This window comes from Falco naumanni, chromosome 1 (genome assembly GCF_017639655.2).
Source record: "Falco naumanni isolate bFalNau1 chromosome 1, bFalNau1.pat, whole genome shotgun sequence".
Classification (NCBI taxonomy): Eukaryota; Metazoa; Chordata; class Aves; order Falconiformes; family Falconidae; genus Falco; species Falco naumanni.
In genome coordinates, this window is record NC_054054.1 from 42,310,240 (window position 1) to 42,334,298 (window position 24,059).

A 24,059-nucleotide genomic window follows, 5' to 3' on the forward strand; every position below is an offset into this window, starting at 1 on the left:
CAACAAGAAGTAAATTTCAGTTCAGCTTTACTAACAGAACAATAGATCCTAATCTCTATTAAGTAAAAAGCCAAATAAGTGCTTCATGATGCTCTATCTGGTGCTGGCCAAAGGTACTCTAGACTTGAGAGCTTGTCAGTCTGAATTAAAATAGGGAAAAGGACATACAGACAAGTCATAGCCTTAAGAGCATATTTACTCTTTAAAGGTCTGTATTAAACACACACACACACATATATTGTCTTGTCTTTCTGAAGAGATGTACTGTGTAAAGTCGAGAAATGATAATTTTGAGTCATCAGGGATGATATTGACATAGCTCTGTTCTACCGTGAGGAGTATAAATTGAAACCTGGATGCTCATTTAATAGACTTTTAATAAAATAATGATAATGTTCATCTCTGTTTGCCCTTTTTAACAGATCAAGAGCTATGAGAAACACTTGTATTTTTGGAAGACAAATATAGCTCAGTGATTTGCTTAAGATTATTACGTGGCATTATTGACTTCTCTGTACTAGCATTTTGAAGAGTATGTACCCTCTTTGCAACATCCTTTCTTGGTAGCCATGACACATGTTCAGCAGAGGAAAATGGTATTAGGGAACTACTGATGTGACTATACGTTTGAATGGCTTCTGTGCTGAAATAAAGCATTGTCCTAGCTCTCTAGTGCCTGAGCTGAAGCAAGGAGTAAGGGTTTCTTGTATACTATTGACTAAAGCTAGGCAGTTCCCTGACAAAATATGTCGGGGGGTGGGGGGCTGGTGGTGGTGGTGGTGCTATTTTTAGTGGGAGTAAGGTGCTGTTCTGGAGCATCTCACTCTGCCCAGGTACAAACAGAGAGTCAAAGTACCTCAGTCAGGGTCTGGAAGTCAGGTTTTTGCTGTAGTACTTGACTTGTAGGCACCTAAAGGTAGGTCCAGGGGTTTAAAAGCTCAGGATGGATTTTGTACAATACTGACTACAGTAAGGTTTATTACTGTTATCTGCAAGAGGAGCACCGGAGTGTCAGTGACTTTTTCAGTCCTGACCCTTCTGTATTATGCAAAGATTTGTTACTGCCGCCTGGTGACTGGAACTGTGGCAATGGAAAAGGAAGTAGCCAGCAGGTATATAAAGAGAGGGGGGCGGGGGGGGGGGGGGGGGAACCCGAACAGAAAACCCCTCCAAAATGTTCAGTTATAGTATAGTGGTAGTTACAGCTGTACCCTTATACATAATATACAATGGATGTATGTGGTTAGTATTATAGCAGTCCCCTCCACTGATTTGCAACAAAGTGTTGCAATTACAGGTCTAATAGCATGATTAAAAAGTTACAAATAACTATACTTTTTTTTATAAAAACATATCTATTTTAGATATATAGATCTATTTTATAGATCTTTTTAAAAAGCTAATGAGAAGTAATAACATAAAAGGAAGAAAAATACCTTTTAAAAGCTATAGTAAAAAAAAAAAAATCACCGCCCCCAGAAAAATACCCACAAACACCATCAACTGGCAGAAACCCAACAGGAGAGTGGGGGTAGTTATCTAGCTTTGGTTTTACAAGCCTAACATTATATTAGACTTGTATTTTAGATCAAACTAGCATTTGGTTACTGATTTTGAACATTATGTGGTCATCTTTAGGTAATCCACCAATAAAACAATGATGATAGTAACAATGGCCTTGTTGGCCCTAATAGCTAGTACTTTTATTCCATTTAGGTTGTTCCATATTATTAGAAGGAGATCCTTACCTGATTCTTGTATGTCTCTGACGTCTCGTACTAGCCTGTGGGTCCATCCTTACTCTTTTCCAAGAATGGGTTCTTTTAGATGGATCTTAGGCTTTTATTTGTAAGGTTTCTTTTTGTTTTGGGTAATAAAATATCTTGAAGAATTTAATTTCTAGTGCAAGTGGAATTTTGAAACCCAACTTTCAGGTTCATCAGACTGCACAAGAAAATAAATATTTGGAATAGATTTATGTCCCTTGTACACTAGATTTTGCACTTAAAATAGTTTCATCATTTTTACTTAATGATGCACAATGTATCTAAGCAGATGGGCTTCTATGGTTTTGTGGGTCAAGTATTTTGCAAATAGTAAAATGTTGTTTAAAGATGAGCCATAATCAAGTGACTATGAAATGTGAGATCCTTTCCCAGGCACAGGGCCAGAATTGCTTGCTAATATATGCAAACACAGTTCCACTGAAGTATGTGGAGTTGCACTTGCTTATGTTAGAGGAATTTGGCACTGCAAATCCAATACTGTGAAAACTCTATCATACTAATTATTAATTTTAAAATCAGAATCTGAATTTCTTGGATGTCCTACCAAGCTCAATATAAAGTCTATCAAAAGGTCAGGAAAAATAACCCGTGTTTTAATACTTACTTATGTAAAAGCTACATTTGCCATTCTGAGAAAAAAAATGCATTTCTTGATAACTGATGAATATAAATGGCAAAATTTTCTTGGCATAGCCAATACATTTTCAAAAATATATATGCTGTAATAATGAGTGTTATGGAAGTTAACTTTCTTTTATAGTCTATATTGCATAATACTAAAATCTTCTCTTAGGAGCTATTTTCATTATTGGTGTAATTTCCTTTCTTTGCCTCTTATCATAACATTTTGTCTTCTGCTTTTCATCTGACTTGCTATGATATGCCTCACTCAAGAATAATAACAACAAGGTGAATTCTCATTTTTCTACACATTCACTGACAACAAGTTTTGTCTATGGGTTATGTGGTAAACACAGAGTAAGGTGTCGTCCCATGAAACCTGAGGCCCCTTATCTGTGATGCATATATTTAGAAGCCTTGTTGTCTCAGGCTAAATAAGATAACAATAAATTAAAACAGGATTTAGATGGTACTGTGTCAGGCTAGGATACCTAACTCCTTTTCTTCAAATCATATTTCAGCAGTCATCTCTCAACTTTCCTGCCTTCTGAAACTGAAGTTAGAGAAGTGATGGTGCCTTTCCAGGTCATGATCTTTACCTCATGAATCCCTTAAAAAAATTATCACTAGTGATTGAAAGTCAGTAAATACCTGAGTTGTATTGCCAGCTTCAAATGTGACCTTGGGAAGTCAGTTAACTTCTGTATCCAGGCACCTTTATTTGTAGTGTAAGGTTAATGACAGATAGTTCTAACACCTAGCACTTCACTGGTAGATCAGCTCAGATTTATTCAATTCATCTATCAAAGCACTGTATGGAAGTTAATTAATTATTTTTTATTATTCTGTTTAGTAAAGCTTCCTTGGTTTAACTGTTAGTCCCCTTCCCTTAGACTGTTTCTTGCAAAACTGAATTATTAAATCCAACCCGTTTTCCTGGGAGATGAAATTCAGCATCCAGTAAACTTCAGAGCCATGATAGCAAACTCTATAGTTGCTTTCAGCAGGAAACAACACCGTGTTTAAAGAACGGTGAAAATTCAGATCATAGGGCCTTATAGTTAAATTAATGCATTGGAACAGGCTTTCCAGCCTCACAAGGATGGAGAAATGTCCAAGAGACTTCTACTAATGACTTAAGTTTCTGTGGGGGTGGAGAGGTGCATTGGGGGTGTATTTTTAAGGAAAGACTTCACCATGTGGTGATCAGTGAACTACAAAAGTTAAATCCAGTTGTGATATTCGTCCCTGAAACTTAGCTCCAACAAAACTAGAATTAAGAGGATTTTTGTTCTTTAGCATGAACTGATACAGCACCACATTTGAAACAGCAAAAAATAATCTTTTGAAAAGACAGTACCTTACCAATTTTGCATTAATTACTTTTTATGAAGAATTTTCCTGAGCCTACATGAATCTATCAGTTTCATCTCACACAAACTTAAAGATTTTTGGAGAAACACAAAATAATCAAAGTTATCTTCTAAGAACACTTAGCTAGTGGAAAAGAACTGTGTTAAGCAATGGTTTATGGTGATTAAAAATTGATATAGTGCAAGCAAATCAATAGTATCACAAGTCTGGATAATAATTTGTAGAAGATGACACCTAACAGCAACATTTCTGTTTCTGTTTTATAGTCTCTTTGTCCACTAGACTTGCAGGAGTCTCTATTAACTTCACTGACCATGTAATTGGAAGAGGATACTGGCGTTACTTTTGAGAGTTTAGGGGTTTGACTTTTTTTCTTTTACAATGTCAAGGGGGAAAAAAAAGTTAGTGTTTGATCTTCTTTATAAGACACAATGCAGGGCTACCCATCATTTTCCCAGATGGTATTATTTGTAGCTCCCTAATTCAGACTGATTGAATCATAAGTGTGGAATGAAGGCAGGAGGGAAAGAAACACTACTAGTGTGCACAGTACACAAACAAGCACTTGGACCTGCTCAGTGACCCCTGCTTACTTGATTTGGTAATGATGGGGGGAAAGTGTGAAAGAAAATTTTGCTATGGTGGTCAACACTGAGTTTAATCTAGTTTTGCGTCAGCTGTAACAGAACTAATATCCAACCCAGTATTTTTTCATTCCTGAAATATCTCTCAGAAAGGCTCACAGAGCATTTGGTTCATAAGAAATGCAAAGCTAGACTTTCTCTTAGGGAGTGAAGATCTTCTGTGTAAATCTGCAACGCGCTTGACATCGATGGAGCTCTGACAGTTTGCAGCATGGCGCTCTAGCTCACTTTCAGGAGGTACTAGTGATCTTTGTAAGGAATATATAACAATGTTTGGGATTTGCTTTTGTAAATATTGTATAAGTTCATGAACTGAGTTGGATTTTCATTTAAGACAGACAAAACCCAGAGTAACAAGCCTAAGAGGAAAAAATTTGGCTCGTTTATTTCTTCAATTTTACTTCAAGGAACAAAGAGTGTTCCTACTGATATATTTCACAAATGCTGTCCATACTTGAAATGTTCTATTCTTTTTTATTTAAGTGCACAACACTGTTATCAGAGTATACAACTAGCTGCTAGCTTCTGGTAATGAAGAAAAAGTGTCAATATTCTTTCATAGCTTCTGTATCCATACTCTGTCATGAAAAATGTATACATTCCTGGGTTTCCTCCTACAAATTGGTCAGTTTTTATTCTTGTATTTTTCTTTTAGTTGACATCAAGCTAGATAAGAAATAATATTTAGAAAATAGAAATCCTTGCTTCTAATCAAGGAGTGTTAAGGTCATAGATTAGTTTAATTTAAGCCCTTCAAGTTGAGAGATTTTATTTGAAATTAAAGCTGTGGGCTACCTCTGTGTCCTAGTGTTTCATCTGCTCATTTTAGTTTTAATTTCCATCTCAGACCTTTCTTCCCTGCATGGGCAACAGATGTTCTTAATTCCTAGTAAACATCATGAGCATATAGGCGATAGCTAAAACCATGAGTCCAATTATCTGCAATGAGAGCATGAAAATGTTGAACTCGTTGCATTTATTTCTTTTGAGTCCCTGCTGCAGCTGGGTCTAGTTAGTCCGTGTCTTCACCTTGCAGATACATATGTCTTTGAGACAAAGTGAACTCAGAGTATCTCAGGATAAGGCTGTCTGGTAATGCTATGTCATTGGTGAGCTCTGTATGCTGGCTTTTTTGCTTACATTAACCACTGGATATTGGTAGTCTGCTGGGATCCATGCCAGTTTCATCTGCTTTCTAGATTAAGGCTGAAATGAAATCAAATAGCTTTATAGAAAAGGTGAGGCACAGAATCAACTGTTGGTTTGTGACTTTTTGAGCCTCTTGTGTACCTGTCCCTGAAGAAGATGGTTGTTAAAGGAATTAGATAACCCATGTCTACGTTTTCAAGATTGTTTTCAGCCGAAAAACATCTCTGCCTTCAGGCAATATGGGTCCACCACTGAGGCCTGCAAAGTCTGCTGTAGGAAGAAGCAGTTGCAGAACCTGCCCGTGATATGAAGGTTGCATCATTAACAGGGAAACATGGATTGAATTAAACAATCTGGCAGTGGAGAACTTGGCTGCAGCAGATGCTGAAAGCCCTGGATGCTGATCCCTCAACATCTGCCCTTAGCAGGTTTCTGGTGGAACCCTGTGATCCAGTGTGGCTGAAAAGTGAGGAGCTTGCTTATCTCACGGCTACCTGGGCAATGCAGTTCCGTTTCCAGAATTTCTTTCCACTAATAAACACCTGAGTACACTAGCACACCAGCACTCACACACTTCTTCACTTTTTTTGCTTTCATTTTTTATCATATCTGTTCTTTGTATACTCTATTAATTATTTTCATGAGAAATACCTGATCTTCTCCTTGCAGAAAACAATTATTCCTGGTAATTTCCCAGTATTTTCCAGTTAGCTGCTTATTTTGTTTTAAAGATAACTAACTTTTAACCATGCTTATTTACAGCCTCTGTAAAAGAGATAAAATCTTTTTTACAAAAAAATTACTCCCTTTTTAATCACTGAGTAATTTTTAAAAAATATTTTTCTCGTGAATATCACCTGCTTAGCTAGGGACTCACTTCTCCAGTCTGATCATGCCACTGTCCTATGTGATTCACATGGTACAATTTCCCAAAATAAGATGACTCCTACAGACTCTAGTATCCACTTATGTCTACTATCTCATAGCAGTCTATGTGATTTAAATCTTGTTAATAATACAAGCAAGAGATCTTGGTATCATTTTAATTAATTGATTACATAAATTATGGATTTAGCTCTTCCTAACCAGTTGTTTGAATTTGTAACTTTAGTACACCAAGATGCTATACAATGCCTAGGCTGGAAATCATCCTCTTACTCTTCCATAAGAAGAAGTCCTTTGAAAGGAGTAAAAATGTAGAGCCTGTTAGTGCAAGGGGCCCTCTGGAACCTGAATGTCTTTTTCACTTTGAACTTAACCCCTTCTGACAGACGTGATTATTATTTACAGACATGTCATCTTTTCCATCAGGAAAGAGATGAAAGGAAGTGGAAGCTCCTGAGACAGATACCAGCCTTCCTCAATTATTCACTCATCAATGAGAAAATTAAAACCAGTTGTTATCAGAGGGATTGCTCTGAAATTGTCAGCATGAATGCATGGCACCCATGTGATGACACAATATAAAGCTCCCAGCTGCATGGCTGCTCCACCCACTCTGTTTAGCAGCTAAAAATCAATACTGGCAGGTGTGTAGTTTACCTACTTTTGGTTTCTTTTAGGCTTGGGTGAGTTTTTTTTTGATATTTCTTTTTACTAGGCAGCAAATATGAAAGTCTGTTTGCTTAGCAGATGAAATTTATTATCAGCATTTTGCACTGATCAACCTATTAGTTTTTTGGCGACATGGAAGAAAGTGATCTTTTACACCACCACCACCCCACCCACCACCCCCCAATGGATTGTGATTGGAAGGGGGAAGTTCATCAAGTGGTATTAACCTCTGAGAGAGGTTAATAAAAGAAGATGATAACTGCCTGTCCTTCTGATAGTCATATGATTTGCCTTGCGTTATTCATGTGTAAGCAGAGCATCACTTATGAGACTCCCTTTTCCTCTCCCATTGACTGTTCTTTCTAGCAACCGGAAGAAGGATTTGTTAGAACAGGTATGTCAGTCTGTAATAAGCTGTAAAGTTGGAGTTAAAAGGCCCAAAGTTTAATTTGAGCAAACTTATCTCCTTGGACTAAAATAGTTAGTCTATATTAGGTAGAAATACAAGTAGTTCCATAGCTGACTTCTCTTTCAACCGTTTTAAGATGTAGTAAGTGCACTGGATAAGTTTTCAAGATGAATCCAGAGCAAGGCTCTTTTATTAGTGTTGCCCTCAAGACCTGTGTTTTTAATTTTCAGGATGGCTTATGTCCATTAACTTCTTTATGTCTTAATTTCATTTGATTGTCCTCAATGTGTTGTATAATGCAGACATCTTTCCTACTTCCGATTGCCAGTTGTGGGGATCTGAAGGGAATATGTGCTTTTGAAGACAGGGAGAATGAGATACTTGGTATGTTATTTATTCAAAGGTGATATTTTCTAGACAGCCCCACCTACCTACCCCCATTCTTTATTTTAACTCTCATATTCTATTTTGTAAAGTGTTTTATTTGTGTCTCTGATAACAAGCCATAACCAAAACTGATGCTTTTCTCAATATTTTTTTTAAAAGGCTGCTTTGACCTATACTCTAGAAGCTGTATGTTTAGATTAATTTTTGCTACTTAAGACACATTAACATTTTACTACTATGTAAAATGTTTAGCATCTTGGCCTCTGTTCTGTGAGGTATTAACATGGTTATATTTCAGGCAGTGAATATTAAGAACTGTGCTTTTTACATGTGCATCTGAGGTTTGACTGTAAGAAAGGAGTTTAATCAAATAATCTGTCTTGGAGCATGAAATTTAAGAGAAGTAAGGGGAATGGTGGGGAATAAAAGAAAGGATGAAATACACAAAACTATGCTGGTATTCCAAACTCACAACAAAGTAGGAAATAAAGCAAACAGCTTATATTACTATAAAGAAAGGGAATTCTGTCATCCACAGTTGAGCCATTTCCAGCATGCAGGACAGAGAGAGGCTAGAACTATTTAAGTAGCCAAAAAGTTCAATACAAGCAGTAAGTACTTCTGAGGAAACTGAAAAGATCATTTACAAGAAAATAGTCAGAAATAAAGGAAAGCATTCAGACATGCTAAAAAAAATCAGCAGAAGATGTTCAAGGAAAAGCCATGTCAAAGAGTTGAGGACAGAATGTCATCTTTAGTGATGAAGTTTTGAACTGATGTAAAAGAAGAAATTGTAATCAAGAAATCTCATAATTTGAAACAAAAGTTGTAGCAGCTTTGATTTTAACAAAGATTGCAATCAAGATATATGTGCAAAATTTCAAATATAGACCCTTGAGCAATCATGTTTATTAACCCAGAACAAAGTATGCAAATGCTAAAATTATCTTCTCCAAATACTAGTATCATAGTTGTACAACAACTAGAGTTGTACAGGAGTTGTCTGTGTTGCTTTAATGTATGTAATGCATTGGTCATAGTGTATCTTACCCTGGTTTTTTCCCCCCTGTATCCCATTAGCTAGATTCTAACAAGTGTGGTGGTTATGATGATGTCCCCTTCATGGGTATATCCTACTGCTTCTACTAGAGTCCAGGCTGTAGCTGCTTAGTTGGAAGTGCATTGATGTCAAAATAATCCTTCTTGCCTAAATGTTGCTCATCAGGGATGCTGTCTGTGTTGGCTTTTCAAAGTTCCTGTGCCAGGGGGTACACTGGGAACTTTGCAACAAACTGTGTTTAGTGGCACCCACATATCACTTCCCTTGGTATACTTACAAGGCATTGCAGTGTTTATTATTTAGGAAGACCAAAACTCCTCCATCCCAATTTTTGATTAGAAACCTTTCACTGATACCTAATCCATAATCAATTGTGCCAAGTAACTTCAACAGTGAATTCCCCTCAGTACCAAGGTTTATTACTCTATCTGTACTCTAAAATAGGTATTTCGTATATTTTAGCCCTTACAATTTGTTCCACATCTCATCTGCACCTTTGTTAAGCAGGACCTTTCTTATAATAAATCTGTTCTCCACATAGATACTTGCAAGTTTTGATCCAACAACTCCCAAAATTTAGGCTGTTAAATGAGATCCTTTGGTCTCTTCCTATAAGTTTGGTGGGGGTTTTTTTGTTGTTGTTTGGTTGGGTTTTTTTGTTTTGGTTTGGTTTTGGGGGCTTTTTGCGTTTTGGTTTGGTTTTTTTTTCCTAAAAAAGTTTAATTACCTGTGTGACTCATGTTCATACCACCTGTTTTTCCAGCAGTTTCACTCCTATGTCTATGTACAAACATAAAATGTCCTATTTCTTCTTAGCATGTGCTAGACAGAAGTAATACCTGTAGGCATGGTGTTTTGTGGCTTTACTGGAATGAAAATATCTTGTCACATCAATATGTTTTATGTGTTTTCCTGGAATTCCAGGTACTTTCAGTAATGAAGTGCACCTTTTGCCATTTTGGATAAGTTCAGTAACTGTTGTTACTGTGGTTTTGCACCTATAGTCTAAGCTTTGGATGGCTTGTGTGGCTTTAAAATGTTTTTCTATCAAAATAGATCCTCGTGATGACCAGAAATGTTAGATAAGCCACATGGTTTTCTTCCCCAGGATAGCTGTTATTTGGTCAAAGTTTACATCACTTGCTGGAAGCTTTTGCTACAGCATCACATTTGTGAAATGGTAACAGAAATCAGGGGGATGCTATGAATGGACACAGAGCAGGCTGTGAGAAATAACAGTCTGGGAGGGCTGTTGGGGGAGGAGAAGATTTTAGGGTGAATTATCAGGGAAGTTATTTATGTGCCCTTGTAATGCTGCTGCTGAATGCCAAATATATATGGGACTAGATCTTTTTTCTTTTTTTTTTTTTTTTTGAGTTTACTTATGATTTTTTTGCTAATTGAAAACCCATGGATTCAACAAGAAAATTCAACATTTCATGTAGATACTGACCTAGAAAGTAAATATTCACAGTCATAATTTTCCTAGGTAAAAACTTGAGCTTAGTTATGAGGGAAAAGAGACACTGGAAAATCTGTAGTGCTGCAGCCCTGGTATGACTCGTTAGATAAATACAAGAGTAATCTCATTCAAAAATATCTAGATATTACCGAGTAAAATATTATAATCCTGATAACCAGTTTCCTTAGTGTTTGAAAATTTATTTTATAACTTAATTTGGAGATAAATTTCCAAAGAAAAAACAAACACCTCACTACTCTCTTAGAATAACATTTTAACTACTGCGTGGATCATGTTTCTGTAGAAAAACCTTGATGATAATAAAGGAAGACTGTCTTCATGGCTTAGCATGAAAAGTAATTGGCTTTATTGCTTTATTTCCAATCTTGGACTTCTGAAAATCAAACAAAATAATTAAGTGGATTTTTTTCAAAATTCCAGAAAGTTTTTCCTGTGGCCTCAGAGCAGGCATGAGAAACTTCAGCCTGAAGACAACTTCTTAAGAAACTTCTAAGGAGCTGAGAAAAGGATTTTAGCGTGAAAGGGTAATCTCAACAGTAAGTTTAGTTTCACAGTACACAGGTTATAAAACTTGTGTTTTCGTGATCCTGAAGTGCTTCCAGGACTTCAAAAGTTCAGGAAAAGAACTTCTGTAAGATTTAGTCTCTTTACAACACATTATGCTTGAAAAGCACAAGATAGAGAAGGGAGGAAAAGTCAAGATTTTATCAGTGCCCATATTTCTTGCAGTCAAAAGAACTGAGGGTTAGAGGTCCTGCTTCTAAAAGATGAGTGACTTACAGGCTAGTGATATCACCCTAATGTCTGGGTCGTTATACCTAGGTAAGAAAGTCAAGTTATTGCTTTATAATGAGACCCTTTTATCGTAGAGCCAAAAATGGTGGTGCTACGTGTCTCCTTGTAGTGCACAGTTCCATAGTTGTACCCTCTGCGGTACCTAGTAGATGACTCAAGTTTTTCTTTTCCTTGTAATGAAAATAATTACAATTCTTTCCCATAGATATGCAGAGTGTGTAGCAGATCAGCTGTTACCTTTCCAACACACAGTGTGTGCTGTTCTATCTTTTAAAAGGATTTGGAAATTTTACTGTGCCCAAGGAAACAGTTAAGAACAGCCCTAAGAACTTAAACCACTGTTTGTGGCATGACTGAAAAGTCCCATAGATATGTTTTTGTTGCAAAAATTGCTATCGCCACCATGTCAGAAGGAAGATGAAGCCACCCAGCAATGTATATTAGCAAAAGAACAAGCAAATTTAAACCAGAAGTTTTTAGATAATGAGAAAGAAGCAACAATAATACCTTATTTGACTCTGACTGTAACTTCCTCAGCCAGATAATGATTCCAGTTGGGATGCCACTACAGCTGAGTAGAGTTGAAAAGAGTTGAGGTTTTTGTATTGTATAACAATATCAAAGGCCATCCCTTTGTTTGGTAAATTTGTCGCTTTAAGTTATAAAAATTCAAATATACACAAGAAATGGTAGGAAAAGCTGCTACTGACCACTGCTTTTACAATATTTTATAATATTAAACCTCTAATCATAGTACTGGAACTAATCACTGAGTTACTTTGACATCCACTGGCTTAAAGGAAGTCAAACACTTAAATAACATGAGTAGGAAGTTGTAACGTTTCACATTCACAGCCTGTATAAGAGAAGGCAAGAGAAGATGAAATTTTGTATCTTGGGTTGCACACAGATATCTCAATATTACTGTAATCTTTGCCCATTTCATTGAATAATGGCAAATGGATAGGATGAATAGATCACTGGCAACCTTACACAAAAAGGTTATTCATCAGTGCAAAATATTAATTATACTAATTCCTAACACATGATTTTCAAATGCCTAACAGGTAAAAACACTAAGACCATAAATCATTAATTTGCAGTCAGTCTTTTATTTACTGTCTGCTCAATTAAAAACTGAGCTTAATGAATCTCTCAAATGTACTATAATATTCTAGTATTCATTATTCCCCCCACTCCTCCATACCAGGTAAAAAAATCTATCTTTTTTTTTTCCTCCTCTCCATCCCTATTTGGATCAGAGAGGAACTTCTGAGTCACACCATATATTTTCATTTCTGAAAGTCGCTGATAGCAGTTTTTCCATCTGAAATGATGTACAGAGAATGAGATGGCAAAAAGCCAGGAAGCAGCAGGAGCTCTGGAGAGCAATGTGCAAGTACAGCTTTACCTAAGTCTTTACCTTACATCTTTCTGTCTTTGCCATTTTCTGCAGAAGTTAACTTCGTTCTCACTCATATCATGGCCAAAAATCATCTTTTACTGTAGTTTTAGTTTCAGTGAAACTCAGAATTCTGCTGAGAAACTGGCATCTCTTTCCCCATTTATGAATTGCCTGATTTGCAAATGAATGAGGTGTTATCTAAATATATCCACAATTGGTAACAACCATTAGGATGATTCATCATTTTTATACATTAGAGTTGCAAATACAAAAACTTCTTCCCCAATATTTTTGCTGAATATGATCCTTTTCCTTGCCTTTACCTGCCTTTTTTACCTTCGTAAAGACTCTTTTAGAGAAGAATGATTTCCCACCTCTTCAAAGCAGAATAATAGCAACTTTTATTCCTTCTCATTTTGTAATCTTTAACACAAAAATGTTTGACATTTTTGAAACCATAAGTAAATGTGTACATCCAGATGCTTGCTCATTGTAAAATGTAAGTCTCCTTCCATCTTCACAGGCACAATGCCAATCTCCATCAGCCAGGTGTAAATCCAAGGCTTCTAACTTGACTGAACTTAGAACCATGACCACTCAGGTTGTCTCAGGATTTGGGTGATGCTTTTAGTGCTCAAAAGCACCAAAAGTCTGTCTTACATCAGATTATTTTTTTCCCTTGTTGTTGAACTCAAAATGCTTTTTTAATTTAATTGTTAATATTATCTCCACTTTGTAGGTGACATCCTAGAAGGTGAAATGCTTTGGGCAGAATCTATTAGTGGACCTGTGGCAGATCTGGAAAAAGAATCTGACAACTGTGATTTCTATCAGTGTTTTTTCAGTGAGGCTTTCACACTCATTGTTCCAGTTTCTAGGTCAGGGGTCCTCAAACTTTTTTAACAGGGGGCTGGCGTGTGGATGCAGTGGCAGGCAGTCATCTGCAGCTGCTTGGTTTCCCCCCCCCAACCCCCGGCAGGGGGGGTGCGGGGGGGGTGTCTTTAAATACCGGGGACCGGATTGAGGACCCTGGGGGGGTCATATCCGGCCCACGGGCTGTAGTTTGAGGACCTCTGTTCTAGATTTTAACCATACTATCTTTTGATTTTGGTTGTCTTTTTATTTACATATCACTTAAAATAGTAAACTAGTTACAAGTGAGCAAAAACCTTCAAGCATTTAGAAGCCATTAGGTACAGCCTACGCTTTACTATATATAAGCCAGTGAAAGTAAACATAGTATACATCCAGGATTAATTTTAAATAGCTAGAGCCTTTCTAACATACAAGATGAAATTCTTTTTGCCAACTTTTGCCTTAGACAAATCTTTTAGCCTTTTAGATGGCTACTGTCTATACCCTCTGGGTCATCTTGTAAGAGAGATGTATTTCCAAAAGGTGTTTTTCACTATCTCAAGGCAGGTCTATCAGTCAAAATACATGGGCTGCATTGACTCTGAAGATACCTTTCCCTCTTGTGCAACATTGCAGGGGTCCTAGAAAATTAGGTGGCAATAAATGCCTTTTAGACAGCTAATGATGAGCTGAGTTACATAAGGTGAACCTCTATCCGTAACGAAAGAAGTCGTATCTGTGTGAAAGATTTTTACCGCAGAAGTCACTGCTATTGCCTGTGGCGTACTTCTAATTCTGCCCTCAGTTACTTGCAGCGAGGATGGTATATTGTAATTACCTTCTTGTGAAAGCCTAGAATGCTTCATTCCCATTGAATCCTTCCCTTGTAATAACACTATAATATCAAGTCTCTCTGAAAGTGAGATAACCAGTGGCACATGTGTCTAAAGGGAGCATAAACATTTCCCACCTCATGCAGGTTGAAGAGATGTTTCTCTAATATTTTCCTTTAAGCTGCAGCAAAAGAATAATATCCTGCAGCCACTCCCTGTGGTCGGTTGAATCTTAACCTGTTTGAGCTTTCTGAGCTTATTTTAGTCTGCAGTGTCTGTCAAAGATTCTCCTGTTTCCATCTTATGTATGTTGAAAGCTATCTTGGCATGTAAATGTAACACAACAGATGGGAAACAGTACAATTGGCTGACCTCTGCTTTCAGCATTTAAATAGCTAAACTGGTTTTATTACCTTAAAAAAAAAAAAAAAAAAAAAAAAAAAACCAAAACCAAACAACAACAAAACCCAAAACAAACCCAAACAAACAAAAAAAATTGCAAGAACTTATACTGTGGGCCTAGTTAACACGTGCCAGTTGCAATCCTGTAACTGCAATAGATTAAGAGGTCAGTTTTCGTAATGTTTTCATGGGATTGAAAGATACTTCCATTGATTTTAATGAGAACCATAGGGATGAGAGATGCCTAGAAAACTTTCCTCTGAGTAAAACAAGGAAGCCAAAATAACATTGGTAGTAGTGCACACGGACCTCATTAGTGTGTGCTTCCAAAGTCATACTCTTACTTTTCAGTATCATTTAAAAGATGCTGAGGACAAAGAGGGCTTGCAACATTGGGAAGTAAAAAATTGTGCTTAAAAGTGGTCAACATGCTTCATCTTAGAACTGTCACTTTCATGGGAAGGTTTTCTTTTTGGTATTATTTTTCTGGTTCTTTCAGTTCCTGATGCCCCCTTTTCTCCTATTATTTACCCTCCTTTCAGGCTGAATTGTAACACCATTGGCTACCACTCTAAACCTTCAGCAGGCCAGGTTTTATTTTCTGCCAGAGAAATCCTGGATGAGCTCAAGAACACCATTGCAAAACTCAATACCATCCTGTCAGGAAAAAATAAACGCTATAAATGTATAGATCTATTAAAATGTGAAAATCAGAGGACATTAGTTATTAAAAAGCAGGTTAAAAGGACACTCCCCTCGTATACCTTGTCTTCTAACAGAAGGAGAAAGATGTCCTTAGCATTTTTACCCTTTGTCAACTCTTTTTTTTTTTTTTTTTTTTTTTTTTTAATCTTTAGACCTGAATATTGTTATACCTTCTCATGTCAAGGTTTCTTTTTTCATACATGAATTGGGACTCCATCCGTCCAGTTCCTACCCCATTTGTAAGGCTGAAGTGTGGATTCAAAGTGCCTTTGAATGAACTCACACTCTGGCAAACACTGACTGGGGTTTCAAATATTACCAAAAAATGACATAATCAAATCAATGGACATATATTAAAAAGTGTTTGACACATTCTTTAAAAATGTGAAATATTTATGGAATACTTTTTTTGAAAAAAGTCTGACTGAGATAACACAGCAACATATTTGAATACTCACTGCCTTTGGGCAGCTGTGAGTAGGTCATGTGCTTTGTAGAAGGGCCTTTGAATCTGATTTTTTTCAATTCTACCAACCACAAATGTTGTACATGTAGTTACAGCTATAACTGTAACCGTACTATAATCTGATGGCATAGACATGGTAAAACTGATCTTCCTTTACCAGATATGAGCACACTGTTTAAGTCTATTTCTAGATGGCTTAATTTTCCCCCCCCCAGTGTTTTCAAAATAAAAGGACAAAATAACTTCATGCAATTAAATAACAAATATGTCTTTCATAGCGGTTACTATAGTAGGGAGGCAGAAATCTGTATTTTTACTTACCGATGCTGTTCTCTACAGCTTTTGCTGCACGGGTTTTTGTACTTGTTTTCATTCTTCCTGCTTGCCCTTTTCTTCAGTAACATAATAAATAAAAACAAGCTCTTGTGTGTCCTTCTTAAAATCCTATACTGTAATTATGTCATTTTTGTTGTAATATTGATTTGGGGAAAGTATAGCCCATCTGTATTTCTGCACATAAAGAAATGGAAATCTGAATCTTACAAGAGGGAGTTATTTAATCTTTATTGAAATGATTTGTAGAAGGCTTGCAGAAGAGAGAAATAAAGAAGTATTGTGATTTGAAATATTTTAATTTTAAAAGAAACTTCATTACAAAGTTGAGAATATATATGTATATTACATAAATAATCATCTTCAAGACGTTCCTGTGATCAAATTAAATTCCATGTTTGTACCTCATTCTGCAACTCTGTCATACTTACATGATAATTATCTGTCATACTTACATGATAATTATCATCATTATTGTTTCATCATGATGTCTGTTTAAAAGACCCTTTCACTGTGTTAGAAGACATTTAGGGCAGAATTTTCTCAAATTCTTCTTATAGGATGTATGAGATCCTGCACTTATGAGGACAGCAGAATACTTGCTACAAAGGGGTAGGAGGCTGATTGTCAAGTAAGGAGGAAAAAGAAAAAAAAAAACAAAGTCTTAACAGGTTGAAAATCCTGCTTATAGGCTGAATGTTACAGAAATGAAGTACAAGAAAGACCACCAAGAATGGTAAAACGTTAGATCAAATTCTCTAAATATCCACAATCTAATTGCTAATTCCAGTCTGATTTCTAATCTTTAAAATCCAGAAACTTTCAAAATCTAGATCAAAGAGCTATTTGGAAGGTGATTCCAGAATTTTATTCCCATAATGATCATAAATCTTCTCATTTAATTTGAAAATCTTATCAGCATTTGAAGCTTTACTTATTTTTTTCCTCCCAAGCACTTATCTCAAATGCATTTGTAAAACACTATTGTAGCTTCCTTTAATACCCTATTTCCCCAGCCTTCATAGAAACTCTTTGTACTTGTGTGGTTCATGCTGCTCCTTTTATACATATGGCTGTTCTAAGTGAAGTTTGTGCTAACAATTTAATGTATTTTCTTAAATTATCACTATTGATTTTTTCTTCTTCAGCATCTTTATCTGCTCCTGTATCTTGGATGCTTTATCTCTCTCTGATCTAGTCTGTTTAGTCTTTAAATTGATTTCACAAGTATGGCTTTTATGGTAGATTATAATCTTTGTTTGTAATCTGTCAGAGTTGTTACAATTCCTTGTGATTGAGCAGGCAATATAATTTCTATTTCTGCTTAATCTTTTCCGTGCTCTGCATTTTCTTGGTCTGATGGACATTGAGGTAATCCACGTTCCTTTGGCAGCTCCTCAGAGAGTTAAGTCAAAGCCTTTTGGTGTCATAGATACATCTGTAATGCTGAATAACAGAGGATCAGAGAGCTAATGCAGGAGCTGAGATCATTCAGTGGGATTCTCTTCTTTAACAATATAGACATAGCAGAACACCTCTTTCTTAAAGCAACCGTTTACAACCCTTGTTACATGAGTGGCTTACGTTTTAAGACAGGAAGGATCTGTCAGAATACACATATATAATCTAAAGGGACAGAGAGACAATGTTTAATCATTTGTGGAAATCACTTTGTGACTGAAGACTGCTGAGGCCACTCTTGAAAAGAAAAGCTCCTTCCTAGAATACTGTGTGTTGAAGTCTTTACAGGCAGAATGATGATAATGGCAGTAGCAAATTATACTTAATCTGAACTTTTTTTTTTCCCCCACCTTATCCTTTGCGTCTGTCATTTAAAGTATTTTATAACATATTGACATGTATTTTGTCATGTCAGTACCCTGAAAAATCTTGGAAATCCATAACATTTCTGCGAGGCTCAAACTCTCAGGAAATTGATGATTTTTTTTGATAAATATACTTACATCCAAAGTATGTGACTATATGAGGTTGAAAAATGGCAGGATGGTGCAGAAAAATGTCAGTTCTGTGAAAGATTGGTAGAAATTTTCAATTAAAAGGGCTCTGTTGAAAACGAAGACAGCTCATCAAATTTTGTAGGTGATGCCAGACACTAATCTAAACAGTAAGAGAATAGGTTTGATAATACAGGGTAAAGCTTGTAGGTGGCAGGTAAAAGTAGTGGGGTTAGTTGCACAGTAACAGGTGGAGCCATTCTGGAGCTGATGCAGTGAAATCCCTACAGCTGAACATAGTCTTCTGAACCCTCCAAACAAGTACACATCAGGGATGTTAAATACAGAGATGCACACTGTGTAATTATGGATTTTAGTTATTCTGGGAAAACCTGGAATGAGAGAGATGATGTGTGAAATTTCTCATATGACTGCTTTCCCAGTAAGAAATGCAGTTTTAGGTCAACATAAACTATTTGTGAAAGATTACTGAATTTGGCCCATAGTAATATACTAGGTGTCAACCTGAGACAATTTTTTGTGATTATTTTTCATTGCTGCCATTGAACAGAAAAAAATATTATTTAAACAGCTCTAGGTTTTGGCACACATTTTACATACAGATAGTCTGTCTGGCACAGTTTTTGTATTTTTATTCTTTTATTATGAAAGAATTTTCCTGAATCTGTCATATATGTTTATAATAAATCTTGACCCTCACCCATGTATATATTCTACTTGACTAACAGTAATGATCTGGAGGAAAGATACCAGGATAAATTAATTTATAAATAATACTTTTTGAAATTGTGTGGGAATTCTCATATATTTCAGAAACTTGCTTGTGTTTCCTGCAGTACTGTGTAATATTAAACATAATTCCCTGACTAAGGCATTAGTCAGCTGGACCTATTTTACTCAATCCCCCTCATTTTCGTTTAGTTAATATATTCTTCATTTCCTTCCTTAAGCTGAAATGAAAAATTGCCAGGGATTTTTTGTAAACAGCTGATATACTCTATTATAAAAGCCACCAAACTTTTCTGGAAAGACAAAAAATTATTAGCTGTGACTGATCAAAAATTGCATATAGATATTAAATAAAACAAAACTGATCTCAATGCTATTTAATGCATTGGTTAGGGGGAAAAATACTATAATGGGATGATATGATCTTGGTAATTTCTTGATGTAAACTTTTTTTTTTAAGGCGTTCAGTGAACCACAATTGGGCAGGAGCAAAAAATACATTAATAGGAAACAATTTACAGTGTTTCGTGCCCTTTGTTTATCTGTCTTTTTACTTGGAAATCAATGGACTGAGATGTCTGAATCTATTTTTTGACATAAAAGGGAAATCATGTAAAGATGTATGTTGAAGGAATTGGATTATCTTTATTTTTCAAAAAAAGTAAGCTAATGTTATAGTGATAGAAAAAGTATATGTGTTAGTATTTCTAAACCCTGTACCAGTTTTGTGCAGGATGCTATACTCTAGACATAAAGGATTACATGTAATTACTGTCTTTAAACTCAGTTTAACTAACTGTTGGAGAAATACACCAATAAACAGATGCTGATTTTTTTTTTCCTTTTTTGAAGCATAAAATGAATGGGTAGGATTGCTTTGATTTTTCAAGAACTAGAACTTCCTTGCATTAGCATTTTTAACTGCTTTAGTCAGAGTGTTACCAAGGGATGACTGTGTTTTGTTTAAAACTCCATTTGAAGGAGGTTCTGAATTATGTGTAATAAACTGTATTTACGTTCAGAACAAAACCTTCATTTGCTATTCACTGAATCTTAAAGGTTTTACTGCATAGTGTTAAAACGTTCGTACAGAGACAGCAAGTATAAGTGCTTTATAGCCTGGTGGTCTGTGCATCGTCTACAGAGGTTAAAGCTGTGGGTTTGTGCAGCTTCAGATGAGGAATGGAAATGGTCCTAGATGTCTAAAAATTAAGTTGTTGTACAAAGATGAGAATATATTAACTCTTCTTCTCAATGTATTTCAAAATCAAGGAGACACCACTGCTGTTGGGAAGGTGGAATGGGAGAGGACATACATTCTCTCCTCCTGGAAAGTGTTATCAGCTGTGAGCCTTTGGTGTAGAGATTATTTTTTTTTCCCTTGGTTTACTCATTTGTCCTATGAAAGCAAAACTAGCTTGAGGTTCTGTAAAGTTGGTTTCTTATAGATTGCTCGGAGATGTTGAAACCAGTTTTTCACCACCATTGCAAAGTGAAAAACCTTAGTGTTCCTTTGGTTACAGAAACAATAGTAGCCTAGCTGCAATCTGAGAGGCTAAGAATAGTTTTCTCTATTTCGTCAAATAAATTCATAAAGATGAAGAAAAGTGAGTATCTTTTGGGTACACAAGATTTTAGGCAGCTACAGCAACTGTGTTTCAAAGTTTTAATATTATAGATAGAAGCCTAGCGCTCCCTGCTCCTCCCTTCTGAATTTGCATAGCCTTTCATAACCATCTAACTTTGGACTAACTTAGAAAAAATAATGTAGTAGCAAAAACTCTGATACTTATTGTCTCTGGTTCATCTTTGTCAGTACTTTTTTTTTTTTTTTTTCAGACAAAGATAAATTCCCTGTAAAGCAGAGTTGGAGCATCACTGATAAGTTAAAATGTTCTCCAAATTTAGACCAGTTAATTGTACATTATCTACCTTTTTACAGCGGATTTGAGGTTTTAGCTTGTTAAGGAAGAAAACTGCTTGATAGCGGCAGCTGTGTTATCAGTGAGTATTAAGGAAGATGATTATTTTAGTTAATTTGAAAACAGCCTGTGTGCCAGCAATCTAGAGAAGAAACATCTAGTTCCACCAATCCTCACAAATTGTCCTCAAGTTTGATAGAATAGTTATTATTTGTGTTGGTTAGGAATTCTTTTTCAATTAGCTTATGCACTGTATAAAGGAAAGAGTTTCCCTCGGAATTGGAGTGGAGAAAAGAAGAGAGTTTGTGTAGGAATTTCATAAATAAAGAGCTTCTATTCTGCAGAGTAAATGCTGGGCAGCTTATAAAAGGTAGACTCTCAGGGAGCTGCTTGAAGCTTGTAGTGTTAGTGTTTCTTCTGTCTTCACCAATGTTTAGGGAGCTTTATGGAAGCCTATGGTCTGATGTACTACTTTTTGTCCGGAAAGCAAGCACTGCCAGTCTGTGTATGCTTATTAGGTTGATTTTGAGTGATTAGCTTTGCTTTTCTCCACTTTGATACCAGCATGGCACGGACTAACTATTCCTGCTTGTGGTGTGACCTAGACATCCAAAGAACCATAAGGGTCTCTTTGAGGTAGGAGCACAGAAGTACAAGAAAAGATTGTCAACTTTTGCCATTATATGGTCGCTTTCTCATATACTGAGATGAACATATAAAGAACTGGAAAGCAGAGACTACCATCCCTTGAAAAAGAGAGCCGTTTATTAACCAAAAATGAAGAGCAGTACTTCCCTATAGGGCATCTGGGAATACAAGAGTGCAGTTCAAATGTGAAGAACCGCTCACAAAAGCCAATGAGTGATTCTGAAAATGGATAAAAAAGCTTCAAAAGACTTTGGAATCTCTCAAGATAATTCTGCCAGCTTGCACTGGCAGATTTGGGCATTTTTTCTTAATTCCAATTTGAATACTGTTTCTTAGGGGAAAGAACTGTCAGCTGAACACTCTCAGTGGCACATTTGGCATTTGGCTGAAGGCTGAAGGGTAGGCTTCAATTACGCTGTGTAAATCCAGAGCAAGAACATGAGTTCAGTCCAGTACTATACCAATATAGATGAATGCAGTATCTGCCCTATTTTATATTTAGGATTTTTCAGAAGATTTATTCTTAGTGGGAATGTTCATTTGAATGTCAGTGTTGAATGTCAGCTGGAGTGTTAAATGTTATTTTGAGTGTCTGTTGTTTGAATTTGGGGTTTTTTTAGTCCATGCGGATGAAACTAGCATTTCTCAGCCTGTGGAAACAGTGTAGGTTTTTTTTCTTCCATAAATCATGTGAATTCAAGTAGAACATTAAGGCTTTCAACTTGACTGTGTTTGAGTTCAAGCCATTCTCTTGAAATGAGATCGAGATATTAAATGTAAATCACCTCTGTGCTCCCTTCGCAAATTGAATGCTTGCCTAAACTGGGAATAACACAACATGAAAATCAGCTGTTCTGTGAACTTCTAAAGCTGATCTTCAGTACACCAGTGTTTTCTCAACATATGTTCTATTCAAATAGCCTCAGCACAAGTCCATTTACCATTACTTATATTGGATTTTGACACCTAGGAAAAGAAAACTTAGCATTTTTTGCCCTGACTGATAAACTGAAAAAATGTTGTTTTTAATTTTTTCATAATCAATGAATCCTGAACAGCTGCATGAGTATCTGTGTGTGTGTGTGACATTATTTTTCTTTTGTAATTTTAACCAAACAGGTGAATATGCATTGCAGCAAGATGTTCACAGCCTAATTCAAACAGCAGTCTTGTGTTACTACACAATTCTGAATGATTTTACATTGTTTCTTTATGTGTTAAGACTACAGTGTAATGTTAGCATAATAGGTAGCAGGTAATGGCTTCCATACTATTTGACTGTCATTCTTTCAGAAGAGGTAGTTTCTTAGATGGGAACTGCCTAGGGTAAGTCATGTTTCCATTGACTCAAAAATGAAATTGGTTTCCTTCTGTTTATGCAAATAAACATTTTCTACAGCTGTTATCCTCAAACTACTGAGTTCGTTTCTCCTGTCACTCACACTGATGTAAATCAGGATTAATTTTACTGATGCTCATGACCATATAATGCTAAATATATAGAAGGAAAAGAATCAATGCTTTGATAGCAAGCTGTCATTTTTGAAGGAAGACAGAGTAAAAACTAGCATTAAAAGCTTTTAGCACTGCAAAGTTGCAACACATTTTGCCATTTGGGAATCACTGTCTCTGGGACAAAACCCCGTCATACGCTTGGCTCCGCCACACACTGTCAGACCACTTGTGCTGCTCCTTCCCCTGCCCTTTTAGCTGGCAGGAGGCTGTCAGCATGGCAGCTGTCAAGGGGTTGAAAGAGCTTAAAAAATATATTGTAAGGGAAGGAAAGGACTTTTAAAAAATAATAACAATAAAAAGCATTAGCTTCCTGACAGTGAAATAAATGTGTATATAGCAGCTGAAGCAAGAAATACTCAACTAATTCTTTGGCTTATTGTTATTCTGGCTTTATTCTAATGCAGTTTTTTCCTGTTCAATATCAGTTTATAAAACTGTGTTACATGTTCACTGACCCCAGATAACTAAACAAATCCCAGTGTGCAGCCAGATGAATAAATTCCAGTTTGTAGTACTGCAAATATATGCTGATGGCTCTTCAGCAAATTTATAATAAATTAACCATTAAAAAGATGCAAGTTAGAAGAATAAAAGGATGTAGTAACAATGTGGTTTTGTACTACGTTGTTTCTGGTACCAATGATATCTCTTTTTTTTTTTTTCTTTTTTTTTTTTTCTTTTTTTTCTTTTTAACATATAGACTACAACACATTCTTCAGTCAACCAATCGTGTCTTTGTAATGCCAATGAAATAAAAGCTTTTGTGATTAATTGACACATTTAGAAAATCCTATTTTATTTACCTCTTTCTATACATGGACTGGCACTACAGAGGCACTTTTACATAGAGACCCATAAACATTTCTGAAATGCCATTGTGTATGTATAGAGAAGTGAAAACAGAGCAACATTTAATACCATTTGTGTATCGCTGGCGGATGGATAGTGGAATTCATTTCTACCCTGGTTTGTCAAAGCTACAATTTATTGACCAAAGCGCGTGTTAT

The 24,059-nt window shown here is 36.1% G+C and overlaps 1 protein-coding gene across 2 annotated transcripts in view; it reads left to right on the forward strand.

Annotated features, from left to right (window-relative positions):
• CTNNA2 (catenin alpha 2) overlaps positions 1-24,059 on the forward strand; it is a 515,720-nt gene that overhangs the window by 408,425 nt on the left and 83,236 nt on the right. The gene's annotated exons all lie outside the window — the stretch shown is intronic.